The following is a 16539-nucleotide window of genomic DNA, read 5'->3' on the forward strand; positions in this document are numbered from 1 at the left end:
TTAAATGCCCCTGAGGTGTCTACTTTTAAAAAATGTATGATTTTATGGGGTAAATTGAATTGGCCAGGTTCAACAATGTCCCAATTAACACAGGGGGAAGCATGACCACGTGTCTAATTTCCAAATGTGGCCTTTTAGCCAACAAACAACCCAACAAACCCATGCATGCGGGGTATCACTGTACACAGGATATGTTGCTGAACACATTATGACAGTGACATATACCAGAACCTGTTAATTGAGACCTGAAGTAAAATGTGTGTGAAAATAATGCAAAGGAGTTAAAATACTAGCATTTTAAATACCCTGGGGTGTCTACTCTTCAAAAATATATGGTTCCATGGGGTAAATTACATTGGCCAGCATCAAAGATTCCTGAAATGGCACATGGGGAAGTATGGAAAAATTGGTTTTGAAATAGCAAAATGCTACTTGTACTTATTGCCCAATAACTTGCAGAAAAAAACAAAAAACAAAAAGCATAAAAACATTGGGTATTTCAGTATCATGGTGTTTAACTATCAGGTTATTCACATACATTCTCATTTACAAAAAAGTGCATATAAAATGACACATGCTAATTGTGAGTTTAAATTAAGTTGCCAAGAAGGCCATGGAAAGAAAGATATATTTTTAGACATGCTTATTTTAACGAGCAATCTTTTAAGGACTAACTGTTCTTGACCAAGGGAACATTTTTGTTATGAATCATAATATGTGCAGATCTGTTAAGCTACCTGGAAAACATAAAACTAAGCATTTGTTTTCTGTGTCCCTTTGTGTACACCTGCAAAATAGAAAATCCTCAGTTCTTATTCAGTACCTTAATAAGTTTACCTTAAAAACATTTTTTTTTTGAAAAAAACATTTTATTAAATAATCAACTATACTCCAATTTTACAAATATGATGAACACTGTTGTATAATAAGTTTATAAATGAAAAGCCCCAAATTCAGGGGCAGAAACCCGTTGACATGGTAAAACATATTGATGTAGGATAACCATGCATTTTTAAAAAAATATGGAATATATGGCCTACTTAAAAGCGTTTATAAAACAATTACTCAATCCACATAACTATATTTTTCTTTTTAACACTCTTTAAAACCTCTAAATGTTGCCTTACTTTACATAAACCACACTACCCATTATCACAACTAACACTTAAAATCTAGATATATATATTTAGGTGACTAATAACTACTAGCAATAAAATTAAAAAGTTATGAAGGTCTCAGTTGGATGATGAGCACAATAAAGAACTTTTATTAAATGATATTCCAATACAGATGTTTGAGGGCTGCTCCTATTTTTTAAGTATGCAAAGGATGCATCTAGGCTGCCAAATAGAGATCTACAGAGAACAACTTAACTGATAAAAACAAATTAACTCTTTCTTTTATAAAAAAAAATCTCTAAACATAAGAAAATGTTGAACATATGATGTATTTTTAATTTATACATAAACAATACATATTTTAACAAATAGATGATGCTGAGTGACAATATTTGACTTTCTACTAGGACTCGGGTGGCTCCTTCCACAAGCCTGCCTCCTCTCCGACAAGTCTCTCCAGCAGACAACGGCGTGCTCGGTTCAAATTCAGAAACACTATCATCCCTGACCAAGCATGGCAGGAAAAAATAGATGCTTTATGTACGAAGGAAGATATGTTTGCCATTATTGAAAGGGCCACTCAAGGAATACGTCCAAACCTCATGGAAATCCAGTATGAAACTCGCCATATTGGTGACTCGCCATATTGGTGACTCGAGGATGAACATCCAAAAATATGTAAAACTGTGGACTCACAACACAGCTTCGCAACCAAGCAAGCACATTAACACAGCTTACACGGAAAATTAAAGACCTAGATAACAGAGGATGCAGAAATAACTTAAGAATCAAAGGTGTGCCAGAACCCCCCAGCCTTTTTTGTGCCTTTGTCCTCTTTTCCCTGAATCATCTGAGGATCTCGGTTCCTCTCTCTCTCTCTCTCTCTCTCTCCCCATGTCCCAGTTTAAGATATCCTATCCTTGCTTTAAGAAGAAGCGTCTGATGATCTTGGCTCCTTACCCCATCCCTTGTGTTCCTTGCCTTGTTTCCCTGTCCTCTGTTGTGTCCTGTACCAGGTATGTCTCGTATGGCTATGTTTCTTGCTCGGTCTCCGTGTTCCTTGCTCTGTCCCCCTTGCTCGCTCTGTCCTCCTTGCTTGCTATGTGTCTGCTGTAACTATGCTTAGCTTCCCTATTCACAGCCTGCAGCATCCTGCACATTTCTCTGTTGAGCTATGTCTTATGCCTGCTTCAGGATGCCTGCAGGATATCACTTTGTTTTGTTCTGGACAACAGCCATTGCTATGTCAGGGCCCTGGTGTGTGGCCGCACAACCTTAGGTGCTCAACACCCTGGAGAGTGCAGTCGCCCTGAACCAAGCCCTGTCCAACTCCACATCTGTGCGATATCTCCTGAACACCATCTTTGGGCCCTCTGGGTCATTACAGTCGTCTGTATGGACCTAAGCCCCTGACACTGCTGTCCAACCAAGGAAAAAATCCTGTGCCAATATAGAGTTAATAACTCCCTCACATGGGAATCCCATACTATTATGATATATCAAGATGTATTACCTGTTACACTGCAGACAAGACGCACACTGAGACCTATTACACAAGCCCTACGTGAGGTGGACATACCGTATGAATGGGGCTTTCTGAGCACTTACACTCTTTGCCAAGCATCATATATTCCACACTTCACAGAGGCGCTAGGTCTTCACGATTGCTTACTGGGAACCTACATTTCAAGCACCAACACATCTCCTAGATCCATCAAGGGAGTGGTCACCAAGATCACAATGACGGAAGCAAAAAAAGCAAACAGAGAAGCTACTATAATAGCTTAGCACACTTTTCTCACAACACTATGTTTCATTCATCACATGAGGCTCAAGAAGTCACCCTTGCTGTGATTACCTCGCGTTGTGAATCCTTTAAGGTATTTGGTTTTGATTATAGGGCCTTGCATTCACTCTCTCTTAGTTTTTCAGGTTTGTTTAATTTGTTTTGTTCTTTTTTTAAGGTTTTCCTGGAACGCTCGCAGAGTTATGGTGTGGCCCCTTCTTCTACTGGAGCTTGTGGAGTGTCTGGTGGGTTTTCTCCATATGGGGTCATCATTGTCGGTAGAGTGATGGATAATACTGATACACTGTGGTCACTTTTGCTTTCAATCATTGAGCATCATCTGGATCACAAAAAATTCTGTTTAGAGACCTTCCCAGATGACTTTACACACAAAGCCTGGTCCTGGATTATTCTTCTTCCTTTACCTTTGGCTGGCCAGTGATATACCATTTATATTTCAGAATTATATCATTGTTGAGAGATATGTTATTATTTGGTACCCTAGGAAGTTGCAAGATATGCTATTTCAGAAATGTTCTACAAGGGGATGTGTTTCACTATTTCCCCCATCTTTATTGCATTATTCCCCTTTTTCTTTTATTATCCCCACAAATATATGAGATGTTTAGTATACATAGCATTCATACAGGAGACACATTCAAAGCTTCATTATTCATAATTTAAACTCACTGATAAAAATTACTCACAAACTTTCTTTCTAGTTCCGTAGATTCCATTGCCATTCTAATCCATAAAGCAATTTCATTCCAACCCCTGGACATCTGGAGGGACTCTGAAGGAAGGGTTTTATTTTTAAAATGCTATATTGGGAATCCAAAGGTAACATTAATAAATCTGTATGCATCTTTCAGAGGTCAGTTCCATTTTTATGTAACATGCTGGCTAAACTAGCAGATTATCAGGGGGGATTTACAATATTTGGTGGTGACCTTAATATAATTCTTGATCCCACATTTGATTCATCCTCCCGATCCTCTCATATCCCATTCTCCAACATTGATTTGGGAGGCACATAAGGCTGTTATTAGAAGCCATCAAATAAAAATTGGCTCCACTCTTAAAAACCTATCAAATATTCTTGCACTCTTCCATAGACCAGAACAATCTCAAAAACTCACACTTTCTCCAGGAATCTTACCTAAATTCAGACTCTTAGAGAAGAACTGGCCTCCCTCCTGGCCGATAGGGCAAAATGTAACGTTTTATTAACAAAGAAACTTTTTATGAAAGACAAACCTGGCCAATTATTAGCAAGGGCACACAGGGCTAAAAAACTGCATCCTTCATACCAAAGATTAGGAGCTCCACATGTTCTCTGCATTACAAGTCCAACAAAATAGCCAGATGTTTCCATGCCTACTACAAATCTTTATATAACCTTCCATCACTGTCAAACTCAAACTCTTAATATTTTGAGTTAGTGGACTTATAGCTCTCTAAATACCTAACACAGCGACTGGATGAGGATGCTAGGAAATTCCAAAACGCCACTGTAAATATTATGGAGACTGAGGCCATCTTGAAATTAACTCCATAGGCAAAATGTTCATGTCCGGATGGTTTTACCACTCTTTGTTACACTTTCTCCCAGTTTTGGGACCTCATCTGGTAACCTTATTTAACTCATTACCTGCAGGAGCAACCCTTGTTTTCCAATGAAATCTGGATTACATCTCGGTCATACCAGCAATGCAGAGCAATGCAGCAATGTAGAGCAATGCAGCAATTACCACCCTATTTTATTGATTAACTCTGACTTAAAATTGGTAGCCAAAGTCTTGGCCTTACGCCATATATACCAATGTTGGTTCATAAAGACCAATAATAATAAGGGACAATACAATTAGTTGTCCCTTTTACTTTGATTTCAATGGACGCTGAAAACGCGTTTGATAGAGTGGCATGGCCATTTCTTTTTAGGGTCTTTAATGTGATAGGGATAGAAGGGAATTTTTTCAACACTTTCTATTTCCGTAGACGACATGTAATGCATGACTGTTAAGCCTTACACCTCTTTAACACACATAATTAAGGAATTAGATGCATTCAAGGCACTCTCCAACTACAAGATAAACCTATGGAAATCAGAGATACTTGGATTACACATCTCGGATTCACTAAAATGCTCCAAATTGGAGGATCGGGGGAGGGGGTGTGCCCGGAAGATTCGCCATTTTGTTTAAAGATAACCTCCCATGAACGTCCACAAAAATTGAGGAGCTTACAGTTACATCCTTTCACCATTTTTGTGGATGTTGGCAGGGAGGTCATGTCTGAGGAGATGTGGACAAAGCAAGAGGAGGAAGATGAAGAGGATGCTAAAGAAGAAGCAGAGCTTCGAGACACTGAACTGTCTGGGGGAGAAAGTAGGGAGACATTCAGAGAGCTTGAGAGAGAAAGTGAATGATAACGAGAGTGAGTGTGAATGCAGACAGCAAATTTTGTTTCCATTTTTCACCTGAAACAAATGTGCAGGCAAAAAACTCAAACATTTGGCCAAATTGTTTTTGGCCCATTTGCACATGTTAATGCATAGTGTGTGTTTGGCAGCATGTAAGTGATGATGTATATATTACTGCATGGTGTTAGCGTGTGTGTCAGCCTATGGTATTAATGTGTTTGTATAGTATGGTGTTAGAATGTGCAGTTGAGTATGTGTCACTGTCAGGCTGTGGCCCATCAGGCATTTGCTTAGTGTGCCAAGTGGCCAGTCTGGGCCTGGTGCAACTATAATTAATGTCATACACGTGACATATATTCCAGGATTCATGGGATCGTGGGAGTGAAAGCTGCAGCAAAACCTGAAACTTTATTTTATGTTATTGTGGAAACTTTGAGGTTCTAATTTGGTATTGGAACATTGTTATGTTTTGAACTTCCACTAATTGCATTAGTATATGACAATGCAAAGTCAAAAAATGTAAATATGGAAATAGCACTTTATTAATAAGATATGTGGTATAATTAAATTAGTTACAAAATGAAGTAGGATATTTCCTAATGTAGTTCTCTGGTGAAAGCAAAATCAAATCAAAATATTTGGATGTAATTTACAAAATTACCATATCAATCATAATTTCAACAAATATATAGGTAAAGAATGCAAGATTTCATTCTGATTGATTGTCATGTGTTTTGGAGGCAATAAACATTATTCTAGTAATTGTATTGAAACCATTAAAGAAGACTGTCAGTTTATCGTTCATCAATTAAAATTAAGCCAAATGTGCAATATTAGTATTATAATACAACTGTTATTTAAGATACTAGAGAAAGTTAAATAAAAAGGTGAGTGAGGTGAGTTAAATATAAAATGTGGTCAAAAGTTTGTGATTGGGAGCAGTTCAAATATATAAACAGAGCATTGAACAGTATATTGAGGTCGGTTTTACACATTTGTGGAACACTGTCTATGATCACTCTTTGCGCTGGCAAATGCATATATTTTCTTTATTGTTACAGAACATTGGGTAATATGGTAAGTATAATAAGGTTAATATCTGCAAATATAAGTGTACTTTATCAGGCTTTATATTTGTGCAAAGTAGTGGTTTATTACAGTTGAGTCACTGCCCTAGGTCTGAAGAAGGGCAGTGACCCCCAGCTACCCTCCAGACATACGTCCACATCTGTTGTACTTTCTCGTGAAGGACAAATAATCCAGAGTACAACATACTTTGCAGACTGGGCACAGGCCTCCATAGTGCAAATAGGCATTTGTCGCCAGCCCTTAACCCCTGTTGATACATAGCACATGCTAGTATGTCCTCAGAAACAACCCTAGGTGGCTGAGGACTTAGTAGTACACCCTGTCATTCTTGCACCCAGGAGAAATTTCCCCACCAACCATTAGATAGTCTGGGGTCTCTACTGTCAGCAGGAGCTAATATCATTATCTGATGCATTGACGCTCGGCTTGATCGGCAATTACATGTGGAGAATGCATAAACTTCCTGAGACTGCCTGAAACCACATTAACTGTAAAAAGGTTCCCAGAGGGTCAATTCAGAAGGTCTACCCAACTGATAAGCTCCCCTGCAAAGTAGCCCTGCTTACTAATCACTCTGTGGCCAACAGCAGTAGTGATCAAAGTAAAAAGAAAATTTTAAAAATAATAAAGACTACATTGATGTCACTATAATATCATAAGGGGTACCATCCAGTTCCAAGAGAGATCCCAGATGTCTTTACATACATTTAATGGATCTCCATTCAAACATGTAAAAAATAAAAATAATATTAATGAAAAAATATAAAATTAAAAATTAAATTAAAAATGTAAAAATAGGTGCCCAAACACTTTGTACCCCTCTCACTAGAAAATACATAAAAAAAACCCAAAGCGCCAACAATTTACGCAGCGCTCAATACAATACATATATCCAAGGGGTATGACAAGACGAGAATTGACAGACTAAGACAAACCAATACATTAGGTGGAGAGGGGCCTGCTCGCAAGCTTATAATGTTTCATGAAGGGGTTAAGCAGCAGTGCACACGGGAGCAGTGTATGTCATTGGTATAGAGTATTGTATAATTTGATCAGTATTTATGTCTACACTGGGAAGTGTATAACACGAAAGACTATTGGATCACAATATGTATAGATTAGAAGACAGAAGATGAAGACTATGGCAAACATTAAAATATGTATAGGAACTTAACAAAGTACAGGCGGGAATTTCATTTCGAAGAAGGATATATGTTAGAACAATATGTCATAATCTAAAATAAGATGTCAGATGGTTAGATGTAACGTACGGAAGTTTTATTTACTGAGAGGATGGTAGATAAGTGGACAAGCCTCCCAGCAGAACTGGTAGAGGCTACATAGAGGAATTTAAATATGCATGGGGTAGGCATATAGCTTATCCAGTGACTTTACATCAGGAAAATGGGTAAAACAGATTGAGGGTCAAATTGATCTTATCTGCTGTCAAATGTTATTGTGATATAGTTTCTGTGGTCAATCTTTATATATATATATATATACACACAGAGCACAATTTGTATTCAGATTTCACACACAGACAGAGGAAGGATCACAGCAAGTATGATTTAGGAATATGCTTCTTTGATATGCTTATATGTGAAATACTGAAATGTTGCATTAAAAGTTATCTCTGAGTACAGTAATACCCCCCACTGCGTGGTAAAGTCTAAAACATTTTTAGTAAAATGTAATGCTAAGTTTTAGATTTTCTGTGCCTGACAAAAGGTGCCTTTTCTCATGGAAAACAACAATGAAATTCCAATCAAAACGGTTACCTCTAGGTAAACTTTTCTCTGTTTTTAACCAGGATGGAGTCTATATATCGGTCCATAATTTTAACCCCTTAAAGACAATGCATCATGAGCCAGTACATATACAGGCTTTGTCGTGAGGTTCCTGGAACATGGAATAATAAACCATTGTAAAATGAGAAACGAGAACAGTCAATTGGCAATCTTTATTATACCTGCAAATTGATTCTTGGTCATTACATGCATGTTGTGGCATTAGAGGAAACATATGACTCCAAATTAAGCATGTTAGTCCCTCATCCTCATTTGTAAATCTATCCAATAATCATGGTTGTATATATTTCACACGCAGCCCACGAACGTGACAGTAGACAATATAGTGCAGACCAGGCACATATAGGAAGATGTTAAAACACAAACACAAATATAAAAATATAAATGCCTGCAAATATGCCAACTCCCATAACCATCATTAGTAATCTGACCGACAGTGATCGGAGTTGAAATTATTTTGTTAATTTCAACTCCCATCACTGTCAGTCCAATCACTGTCGGTCAGGTTACTGACCATCAGTCCTGTTTTGTTTAAAATGATACAAATTACTGTTTTTTTTCTTTCATTTTTACATTTGTTATTGGGTGAAATGCAATCTCTCACAACAGTCAACTGGCAGCATACTAACCCCCCAAACATCTATTACTGCAGCAACAGGCAGCCATATTGGGCTGCCTGATCCATGGGCCAATCACTTACAAAAGACAGTAATCAGACTTTATTTTTTTATTGTTAAAAAAGCTTCCAATCGGCCTATGGCCTTTCTTTTTTCTCAGAGCAAGGTCTCCTTTAATGGAAGACTCACGTGCACTCTCATGGGAGACTTTCACAAGAAAAAGGTAAGATGGCTGCTGGTTGTTTTAGGCAGCCATGTGATATGTAGTTGGATACTCCAATGGTTAATAGTATGTACTATTAATATGGATTTACATTTTCTGATTTTATCAAAACCCTTAAATACTATGTATTAAAAGAAATGATATAATCAGGAGGTCTAGGACCAGAAATATGTGGTCATTAAGAGCATCTCTCTTGTTCTTCACTCAAATACAATAGATAAATAACTCTGTTTGTCCAGCTCCAAAACAATTACAGTTGACTGTTTTCAAGATCAGATGCAGTGATGGGAAAACTGTTCTTAAACCACCACAAGGAAATAAATAGAACTTTTCCTGCAGTTCATTTTTAAAAGCTGCCCCTCAGCTGATAAGAAAAAAGCCCAAGCTGAAAAATCACTTATTTGTAATGATGACAAATACGGAAAAAAATAAAATAAAATAGCGTGAACATGACATGAATTTACAGAGATCGGGACAGATCTCCTTCCTGAAGGGCTTTCCTCATAATTAAAGCTGATATTTTATTTTGTACATTGTACTAACAAAAAAAATGGAGACAATTGTTTTAAGATTATGTTCAGAATTTTCTTTTTTTAGGTCAGTTTATAGTAATGTGAGACAGAGAGCACAGAAAGGTGTTTTCAACTCTGCGGACAGCACTAAGGAATATGTTGGCGATATATAAATCACTAAACATTAATAAAAAAATTATTTACTGATGATTTGCCCTGCTATGTTTAAGCACATAAAAAAATATAATTTTCTGCTGCTACAGAAACAAAGTCTTCCACCCTATCAGCTACCTGCCACATTTGACGTGGATTGTATTGACTGTAGATTTGATGTTGCCTGATTTAACTCATTCCTGTAAAAAGAAAGCGTTCAGACAGACCTTATCCTAACATTTGCAACAGTGCTTAAGGAGTTGGCTAATGCAGAAACACATATTTTTGCTCTCTTTCAAGCTGAAAAGAGTTAAATTGTTAGAAATACAAGGCTCATGGTCATTTTACAGTCAGTCCCATCAAATTATAAATTAGCTATTTATTAAGCCATGTCAGCCACGGTGGATGCTACGATTTATTGGTATATTTTCATAAAGAACCTTAGTTAATGCTTCTTTGCAAAACAAACTGGTTAGATCGGGCTATCACCTCAATTTTAGCTTTCTTCAAAAAGCTTCGGAAAAAAAATAATGTAAAAAAGATTAATGTTATCGCTAAAGACTCATGATTATCTTCAAATTTCTATTTTATTAGTTAGGCAGCATAGTGTCACCATTTTGCTTCAAACCATATCAATGCAGATACCTTATTAATATTCATGCAATCACCTTGTTTTTCTCTACAGAATGACACACTTAACCTTCTGAGACAAAGAGGTGTTTTTAAAAGACACTTTCAACATCCTTTTTGTTCATTCGGCATTGTAAAACTTTTAAAATAGAAAAAAAAAACATGTTATATAACAATATTACACTTCATTTGTTCCGTTAAAAAAAAAAGAAACAATTTTATTATATAACCGTTACACAAGTTGGATTCATTGTCTGATGTTCAGAAGGTCCCTCTAGCGATTACTGGTTTGAATTCTTTATACAACACTTATTGTGTGTTACGTGTAATATGAGCTTTCATGGTGTATGTAATACGTAATTTTTCCAGTTTTCATTTATTGAAAGGGGTAAATTCTGGAAAAAAAGGTTAGGTAATAAAAAAAGAGAACGCTGCATACCCATATATTGCAAAAAGAAATGGATTTAAATATATATATATATTTTTTTTTATTGATTTCCATAATTGTTACAAAAAGTATGAGGTAGATTTGTTTTTTAGTTATGTGCACATACGTACTTACAAAAAAGGGGAAAGCAGTTGTGCGCAAGAACAAATGACATTGATACTCTGAACGAGATAGCTATTAACTCCTTTAGCTTTGATGTTAAGTTAAATGTATTCCAACTGAAGAAGTGTATTACAAAAGCAGGGCTTGTAAATGACAATAGTGTTATTTTGACAGCATAGCTTTTTTGAAGGAGGAAAAATGTTAGAACAAGCGATCATAATCTAAAAGTAGAGGGCCTTGAAACCTGGAAAACATTTACCTATGACAATAATCAAGTAGCTTTCAAAACCTGTCCTGAGGATCACACAGTTAATTGAAAAAATGCATTGGACACAAGAGTGGATTATGGTTTAGCATAATTAAAAAAAGTTTAGCCTCCAGATTTATAACCAATAAACCCAACACAAGATGCTGCATCAAGGTGATCATGTTTTCCCTATGATGATCGCTAATCACAAAAGCATACCAAAGGGCTAAATTATTTAAATATAATTCGTAATTAGGTTTTCATAATCAAAGTGCACTGAAGGGGAAGTGGTAAGGGCCCCTTAGGCCATATACAGTTTGATATATTTTTTATATTTTTCCACTTATTAAAAAATGTATTTACATAAATATACTGAACAACTTATGAATTTTCTCTTCGGTTCAGATTTACCATTGAACTGCCAAATGTGCCCATGCCCATTTAAAGCAACCAAAGGGAAAAATAAAGATTTAATCTATGTATGTTATCATGTCCTAGGATTTTTGCCCTAGCAAAATATATTCCCTTCCTACTTGTATTTGCTTGCTATAATAGGAAAGGTGCTCACGACAGAACCCCCCCCCCCTCCCAGCTCAGCACCCTAGACAGCACTCTAATATACCTATATAGTAAGACTGGCCTGTAGAAGACTGCTCTGGTGGATCAATTCACTATTAGTTGTGATTTAGCAGAGCACAGTAGAGCCAGTTGGCCATGCTTATGTAATAAGGTGGCTGCTGGCCTTAAAATGTAACAGCCTCCCCCTTATTGCCAGTCTGGTCCTCCTCTTATGAAATGAAAATCTATGTTAAAAATTTAGTTCCACTTAGACAAAACATTAATTACACTATATAAGCAAATATGCCAAAGCATAAAATTCCTTTCTCTAAAGTTTAAACCACACAATTTAGGAAGCGTTTTTGTGACAGCAAACTGTCAGGGCAAGAGCTTAACTAGAAACCACAGGGCCCCAACTTCACTAAGCAACATGCCCCACAGTTTTGCCTTTGCCCTAAAACATCTTGTGAGTACCTCCTTTGATCCAAACAACTTGTGAGTGCCACCTTTGCCCCGGGCAGCTTATCAGTGCCCCCAAACAGCCTGCCTATCCCATCTTTGCTCCAGCTTGTCAGTGCCCCCAAACATCAACACAACTGCATCTCACACCACTTACACATATATGCTCATACACTTATACATAGACATCCACGCTCACATACACTTATACATACATTTATGCACAGCAATGGTCACACACATTTACACATCCATGCTCACACACTTATACATAGACATCCATGCTCATATACACTTATACATACATTTATGCCTGCACAGTTCCAGCTTCTCGGAATGACCCTCAATGCTAGATTTGAGCAATCTCAAATGAATGCCATGTTTCTCATAATAATGTCCCTCACTGTAAGGGCCCTGTATAATAAAAACTAAACACATTTATAGAAGACTCCTGAGTCTTTAAAACTAAAACTATTTTGTTGTATATTAATTTCCACTGACCCATGCTATGAACCTTCTTTGAAAACTGTAGCTATAACCATCTAAATGTACAGCTCTATGAAATATGCTATCTAAATAAATAATAAACAACTGTTATTGAAGTATCATTTAAGAGTAGAATTATGCATATACAGCGCAGTTAATAACATCATACATACAGTATACATTTTCAATATAAAGACATAAAATATACAGTTAGGTCCGGAAATATTTGGACACTGACACTCAATTCAAGTTGAATCATCAATATGGACTTAAAGTGCACTCTCACAGCTTCAATTTAGAGAGATACTCATTAGGAGTGGGCAAATCAACATTTTGGTATATTCTGAGAAAATGACCCAAAATGTGATGCAAAAGCAACCCAGGAGTTTTTTAAGAGAAAGACGTGGATGCCGTATTTCCCCATGTATAAGATGCTCCCATGTATAAGACACATAAATTGGGAGCTGACTTTTTTTTTAAATGTATTACATAAAGTTATTGAACTCAAGTTTTTTTCATCATAAAATTCATGCTCATCATCCTCATCACTCCCATTCATTAACTGCCCCTAAATTAACCCTAAAGACCCCATTAACCATAACTGCCCCTAAATTAACCCTAAAGACCCCATCAACCATAACTGCCCCTAACTTAACCCTAAAGACCCCATCAACCATAACTGCCCCTAAATTAACCCTAAACACCCCATTAACCATCAAAACCACACAAGTCTCTGTGCACCCAAATAATAAGAGAGTAAATTATATGTGCAACACAAAAATAATATGTACAAAGATTATGGTGTAGTATATCAAAGTAGGTCTAAAAAAAACCGCTATTAAGCAGATCGGACCCTTACAATTTAAAGGGCATAAATATGCCCATACATAGAATGTGATGATCTCCTTAGGAGTTTCTTTATCCCACACTGGTACTTGTAGATAAAGAAGGTAGGCAGCGGAGGGGAGTAGATAAAAACGATAATTTTAATGTATAAAAGAAAGGCAAACTTGTTGTTACAGAGTCCAGGCTTCAAACTTCGTAGCAGCGCTACCACAAAGAGACGCCATCTTAGTCCTCTGATCCACTTCCGTACTGCTACTCCTCCTCCCAATGTCGTCAACAGTCGGTCTGTCCTAATTGGTGTAAGGCTGCTGAAGAAATCAAACAGCTGATGCCAATAATTTCTTTCAGGTGAGTATTCACTATGATTCGTTTAACCATTACTGCCCCTAATTGGTGTAAGGCTGCTGAAGAAATCAAACAGCTGATGCCAATAATTTCTTTCAGGTGAGTATTCACTATGATTCGTTTGACCATAACTGCCCCTAAATTAACCCTAAACACCCCATTAACCATAACTGCCCCTAAAGTAACCCCCACCTCCCCTAACTTTCAGCAGCCCAAATATTAATTTTATACATACTGTTAGATGAGTTGTTGAGCAGTTTGGACGCTATAAGGAAGGGGGCGGGGCCAACCATCAGTGTGACTGCAGGGAGGGGCTGGGAAGAAGAAAGGGGCAGGGCCAATCATCAGAGTGACTGCAGGGAGGGATTGTAAGTAGTAACTGCAATTTACAACCACAGTATAAGATGCACCCAGTTTTTAGACCCCGCATTATACATGGGAAATACGGTATTCTGCAATGGCAGAGTCAATCATCTGATCTTATCCTGAACGAACATGCATTTCACTTGCTGAAGACAAAACTTAAGGCAGACAAAAACAAACAAAGGAGGAAACCCACAGTTTGGCCATGTCCATGCATTCCATTCTTCAAGCAGTCACTGCCGGCAAAGGATTTGTATACAAAAGGTACTTTTTATTTATGATTGTGTTGATTTGTCCAATTACATCTGAGCCCCTGAAATAAGGGCACTTTGTATGAAACTTTTTACAATTCCTGAACGTTTTATACCATATTTTTGTTTAACCCCCTGGATTAAAGCTGCAAATCTGCACTTCAATTGCCTTACGGTTGTTTAATTTTAAATCCATTGTGGTGGTGCACAGAGCCAGAAAATATAAAAATTGTGTCAGTGTCCAAATATTTCTGGACCTAATTTTACGACCTAACTTTAGGCTAACAGTTTATTTTCAGTTTGTATTGACAGCAAATGAATGTTAATAAACCAGTCTTTAATACAAATAATTATTGAACAAGTGGGAGCGATTTCAAAATGTTCTAGTAACTTAGCTAGGCAACCAATAAATCACCATAATTAAATAATTTATAAAACCAAGCTTATGTTGAACTTCCTGTGCAAAATTATGATAGCTTTCTACTTTTGTTTGGAATATCTATCCAATTGGCTAGCTGGCAAAGAACAATGTATTAGGAAAAGAAATGTCTGCCAACGTTAAATTAATCCATTCAGTGCTATTACTAACATTATGAAAACCGAAATGATACAGAAAGTCTTTAAGTTTATTTAAGGGACTGTAGAATTCTTCAAAAACTGTTCTAGATTGTGCACAGATATTTTGCAAGAACATAGTGAATAACCTAGAGAAATGATGGACTTAGATAAAAAAATACAAAAAACATATACTGTAAATTCAGATTTCGGAGTGCTGCTAAATTACCAATATGTACATACAACAAAGCAAGAAATCAGCGAACAGCTAACTAATACTTTTTAAAAACACCTATCTGAAATATGTATTGCTTAGCCTACCACTACATCAAAGTTTATTGATGATGCAATCTTTTTGTATTTAGTTTTGACAAGGCAGAACATTTAATCATCTCTCAATGCAACATAACAACAACATAACAACAATAGAAATAAATAAAAATCTAACAACATAATATAACATAACTGCCACCACATAAAAACAAAAAAGGTGATGAGCTAAACCTATGCCCAGCAGTGTGTTTATAATTTTCTTTGTCCGTGTCTTCACATCACCCTCCCGTCACCAAGTCCCAGTTTTAGTTTAAGTCAATGACTTGATCACTGAATATAACAAGATATTATCCACCACACCAGCTGGAAGCTCACAATATGGAGTATGCAAAACAGCTGGCAACTTGACTTGTGGGTGAGATTGTTGATCCAATACTTGACAAGTAAACATTTGGTCCTCATCAACCAATCTATGGCGTGCCTCAAGAGGGAAGCCCTATTATGTTGTTATAGATCTGGAAGAATAATCCTGAAGCGTTCTCTTGACTGTTGTAATTTAACTAGCTTAATTCTAGTTATTTCTCCTGCCAGATAATGTTGCTTCAATGAGAGTAAATAATGTCTTTGGGTTTCAGCAAAGTCTGCATGAGATGGAGAAGTTTAAGGAATGAGATAATTTTGCATAAGCAGATCTGTCCTGTAAATGTTAGACAGGATTTCATTTCATCATGTTAAGATTATTATAATGATTAGCTCCATGATGGGTAATCATTAAAATAATGTTAAGATCATACAGTTCCTTTAGATTTTTAAGGAGGCAAATCCCACGTATGTAATATATCTAGAAGCCCTTTCCAACCCCAAATCTAGAATATGTGTCAGGCAACATTCTCCACCCAGATAAAGAGCTTTTGATTTTTCTAGATTGATTATGAAGCTAATGATTCTCCCCAAAGTGACTTATAACATCTAAAATTGCTATATATATATATATACATGTGTGTGTGTGTGAAGAAACTAAAACATTCAAAAGTGTGCCCTTAGCAACAGCTTGTAATTTCATTTCTTTGTTACCAGTGAAAATGCCCTTAAATACAATAGAGGTCAGAGTGGGCACTCCTGCCACGACCTTCTATTCAAATTGATTGGAGCTGACTCCACGCCATTGTGAAGATTCTAGTTTTTGGGGCTGTCTATAAGGATGAGATAGAAATGTAAAAATTTTGGACCAAAACAACAGATTTTACG

The sequence above is a fragment of the Spea bombifrons genome, chromosome 1, assembly GCF_027358695.1.
Source record: "Spea bombifrons isolate aSpeBom1 chromosome 1, aSpeBom1.2.pri, whole genome shotgun sequence".
Classification (NCBI taxonomy): Eukaryota; Metazoa; Chordata; class Amphibia; order Anura; family Pelobatidae; genus Spea; species Spea bombifrons.